Genomic DNA, 4,976 nt, shown 5'->3' on the forward strand with positions numbered 1-4,976 from the left:
AATTTATATTTTAGGGATGAGAAATTAACATACAATTATATATAATATGATATGAGAAATTAATATATAACATAATATACAACATCAGTTATTGCAAATAACTGATAACTTATTAGCTACGAAAAATAGTAGTATGAACTGAGCCTGTAGTGTAATAGATGTTGGATGCCAATGTGGTTCAATATAATGGTTTTGGTTCATTCTTTTAACTCGTTTCATTGCCAGCAAGTATGATTTAGGATATGATTGCCTCAGATTATTTTTGCTCCAATAAAGGGCTGCTTTTGAAAACCTGCCTGTCCCCTGACTCTTTACTGTTGCCCCAATACAGCATCTTCTGTAGACAAAACTGAGGAGCCAACAGTGGCAGGTAATAAAAGTGCTCTGTGCTATTGCTAAGCAAGTGAACACCACCTCCACCCTGGAACCTGAGCCAATGAGAACCTGCATTTTAAATGGCCCCTTTGAAGCATGCATGCATTCATTCATTCATTCACTCATTCATTCAACAAATAATTCTTGATCTCTTTCTATGTCCCAAGCATACAAATAAATATGAGTAGGTCATGGTGCCTGCTACCACCAGCTTGCAGTCTAGAGGGAGTAAGAGATGAATAAGCGAATAATGCAGCTGAGAACTAATTGCTACAATGGAGGAGTTTAAGTATGTTTGCAAGGGCAGAGAGATGGGGAAGGTTATAGAGATTGTAGGCAGCACCAAGCACAGGGGCGCAGGATGTGGGGGTGTTGGGAGATGAAGTCAGTCTGAACACAACAGCCTGAAAGCCACGCTAAAGCATCTGACCAGCATCCTGCAGGTAGTGTGAAGCCTAAACGAAGTTAAGAGGATATAAAAAAAGCCACTTCCTGGAGTCTGCAGATTGGCTTTCTATGCTATACTAAAGGAAGAAAAATGGAGGACTCGGTTCTGCTGTACAGTTCTCCCAAGTGGTGGTATTGCTCCTGATCCTTGCCATGGTAAAGTATTTTACTGTCTCTGCTTTACCCAGGATCAGAACTTCAGGTGAACTGGTGGAGTTTTTAGGGAAATTATTTGCCAGACATCATCAGTTATTGTTCTCTGATAGTAAACAAATGTTTCCAGCAGCCTGGGGGATAATTACCACATTTAATACATACAGTATTATAATATATTAAGACTTGGCCTTTTGTCTAAAAACTGCAAGTTTGAGGATTTCTTACTGACATTGCTCACTTTACTGTGCAACACATGATGAGGCTTTCTGCTGGCACCTACTTGGGAGTTTATGATGGCTATTTCAAGGCCCTAGCCATCGAGTCTGCATTACAGAATGCCATAGTCACTAAAGGGGCACATTCTGACATAAACACTCCTGGTAAGATGAAGGCTGAGTGTTCCTGCCAAAAGAATCAGTAGAGCACAAGAAATGTACAATGTGGAATAAACAGCTGAAGAGCAGTTCAGGGGTACCTCTGAGCTAGGAGTGATGCTGGATACTGATTCTACAAGAATGGCTGTGTCCAAAGACTATCTAACTCAAAATCCATCAGAATGAAATACAGAAATGTTCCTGGCCATTCGCTATGCCTTGCATTGGGGAATCTTGATTATTCCCTTGACGGTAAAACTAAGGAATTATACCACATCGAGTGGATCTGGGCATGATGGTTCATGCAGGACAGTAGCATTTTACAGCAGAAATCTTAAAAATGCCTGGAATGCAAGATAAACCCTTCTCTGGCTAAAATCAGCAATCATTAGATACATTCACATAGTCCTTGGTCACAAGTCCCTTCTCCAAAGCTCACTTCAGATGACAGAGATCAGTGGCTGAAACATCGTGGTGATTGCCATGGGACTCTTGGCTAAAGAGAAAGATAGATAGATAGATAGATAGATAGATAGATAGATAGATAGATAGATAGATAGATAGATATGGATAGATAGATAGATGATAGATAGGTCAGCTTCTTCAGGCTCATGAAAAGCCTTTTAGGAAGGAGCTGGTTCACACCACTAGAAATAGGTTGTCAAGATGGGCAGACCTTGAAAAAGCTTGATGTTGGGCTGTTATCTAGAGGTTTCCTGGGTATTCTCCAAGGACTAGAAGTTTCCAGGGGGGAGCCAGTGGCATTCTAGACCTGGCCACATAACAACTCACTTGCCAGTAGAAGTGTACCTTTCTGAGTAATTACTCAATTAAGGTGATTTCAAACTAGGTGTTCAGAACTGAAATTTCTGGTAATAAAGTGGACAGTCTAAGTTGAAAACACTCTCACTACAAAACACCTAAAAATACTGAATAAAATATAACAAACTTCTCTTTAAATGCACATCTAAACTGGTAAGAACTGATGGTCTCAGTAACCTAGGGGCTTGGGGTTTTAGGAAGTCCTACTTCATCCCTAGAGATAAAGTTTGTCAGTGAAAAGTGAAAGACATAAAATCGGAATTTCTGAAGCCACCTTCTTAAGCTGATCCTTGTTGCTGATGATGCTGATGTTGCTGATCCCCAAATACAAGGTATATACAACCTGTTGTATTCCCATTCTAAAAACAAAGAAAGGCCTTCCTTCCTTAATAATTCAGTTTCAAAGCCCTCAGGATCAGTGGCTCACACAAAGGTGTGCTGAGTAGGGCAGTGGCCTGGCAGAGTCAGGAGACTGGTTTCATACAAAGTGACTGAGCAAATAAGTAAATATACTGAGGATAATGGGAGTCAGGTTTCTCACTGTTGAAAAGAGGAGTTACAAATATGGAAAAGGGAGAAGCTAGAATGAACTGTGTAGTATTGCACTGAAATTGGAGCTATTAACATGTACTGATGGTTTTCAATATATATGTGTGTGTGTGTATGTATACATATATTTTCTACTTGTTACTATTGAAAGAGCCTAAAGCAGTGAGACCCCAATAGCAATGAGCAGACCTAGCAACAAAATTTTGGTTTCTAAAGACCATTCTCTGCTAAAAGCAACCAGAGCTCCCTGATTCCAGGGCTGAGTCAGGGAAAGTATAAGATGAACCTGGAACATCTTGTTGACCTAGAAAGTAAGGAAGCAGTCAAAGTACGATGGAGATAAGTCAAAAAGACACAGAAGCTAACTTGAGTGGGCCCCCACTAGCCAAATCTGGGACAATTCAATCATCAAAATATGTAATGGTAGTAAGAGATTATAAACCCGTTGAATAAAATAGGAAACCATGAGTCCATACTGAAATAGATAGATAGATAGATAGATAGATAGATAGATAGATAGATAGATAGATAGATAGATAAACAGACACACAGACAGACAGACAGAAGAGACAGCTCAAATTGATAGTAGCACGGCAACCAATAAATGTAGATGGAATGATAGAACTAGAAAATCACCTTTTGGTAACCATCATAGTAATAATTAATTTCAGCAAGAAACTTCAAAGGATGTTAAACCAAGTGAATGAAGGTTCGGTGAGGAATGAGTTATTTGCATAGTCTCAAATAAGTCCTCATTAAAAACAAAGAGAAAATAAGTAAGTTAATGGTGGAAAAACCTGACAGATGCCACATGAATCAAGTGATCAAAGTTAACATCATTGGTGGGCTACAGTGCAGACATGCCAAGTCCAAAAGCCACATCATGCCCAACCGGTCCTGAAAATGGCACGGAAATGGCATCAAGAAACTATGAAGATATGAATCTCTTGATGGGGTGGACCCCAAATTCGTGAGGAACAATGCTTTGCCAGGAAGCACAAGAAGCGTCTGAAGAAGATGGAGGCCAACAAGGCCCAGGCCGTGAGTGTGCATGCTGAGGCCATCAAGGTCCTTGTCAAGCCCGAGGACGTCAAGCCCAAGATCCCAAAGGGCATCAGGGGCAAGTTTAGTTAATTCGCCTACGTTGGCCGCCCCAGGCTCAGGAAGCATGCCTGTGCCTGCAGCACCAAGTGTCTCAGGCTGTGCTTGCCAAAGGCCAAGGCCAAGTCTCAGTCAGACTCCAGCTCCAGTTCTGGTGCCAGCTCAGGCCTCCTAAAGGCGCCTAAGCCCCACGAAGGCCCTGGAGTAGAGGCCTCCATGTGCCAGTGTGAGGAAGGAAGGACCGGTGTCTTCCTGGGCTGCAGTCTGCATGAGGCTGGTGTCCTCCTGTGCTATTTGTACAAATAAACCTGAGGCAGGAGCTGTCAAAAAAATTTTAGTATTATTGATAATGGGACAAATAAAATCATATGCCACCTGATAGGATGCAGTGAGAACATGAATCACTTCTGTGAAATTCCTACCAAAAATGCCTAACCTGAATCTAATTATGAGAAAACCTCAGACACACTCAAATTAAGGAATATTCTGCAAATGAACTGGCCTGTAATCTTCAAAATGTCAGTGTTTTGAGAGACAAGGAAAGACAGAACAACCATTCCAGATGGAAAGAGATTAAAGAAACTTGACAACTAAATGAAATGCCTAATCCTGGATTGGATCATATGGCTATAAAGAACATTATTTGGACAATTGGCGAACCTTGAATGGGGTTGGTGGTGGTTGTAATGTTCCAGTGTTGATTTCCTGGTCTTGATGGTTATATTGTGGTTGTATAGAAGACTGTCCTTGTTTGTAGGCCACATACACTAGGGTTTTTAGGAGTAAGGGAAAATCATGCCTGCAACTTACTCTCAAATTGTTCAAGAACTAAAAAGGTCTTTGAATTATTCTTGCAACTTTTTTGCAATTTTGAAATTATTTTTAAAAAACACAAAAACCCAAGAATTTTAAGCATGCTGGGGCTAATAAGTTTTTACCACAATTGCTACCATTCATTCATTATACATGTGGTAGGCACCCAATTGGAGTAATGCCGTGTGTCTTGTCACCCTTACTAAGCCAGTCTCTGGCCCACTAAAAAAAAGGATTCTGAAAAGTTGAGCCTGGCAGTAAAAATTTACTTTTGAGATCAAGTGTCTGTTGAAGTCAGAATCTGCAGCACAGTGAACACAAATCACTCATTCTTTCTGC

The 4,976-nt window shown here is 40.7% G+C and overlaps 1 pseudogene; it reads left to right on the plus strand.

Moving 5' to 3' along the window:
- Positions 1-3,534: 3,534 nt before the first annotated feature.
- LOC147912243 (large ribosomal subunit protein eL29-like) lies at positions 3,535-4,162 on the plus strand (annotated as a pseudogene).
- The last annotated feature ends 814 nt before the right edge of the window (positions 4,163-4,976 follow it).

Source organism: Ceratotherium simum, chromosome 38, assembly GCF_057802395.1.
Source record: "Ceratotherium simum simum isolate JZ-2026a chromosome 38, ASM5780239v1, whole genome shotgun sequence".
Classification (NCBI taxonomy): domain Eukaryota; kingdom Metazoa; phylum Chordata; class Mammalia; order Perissodactyla; family Rhinocerotidae; genus Ceratotherium; species Ceratotherium simum.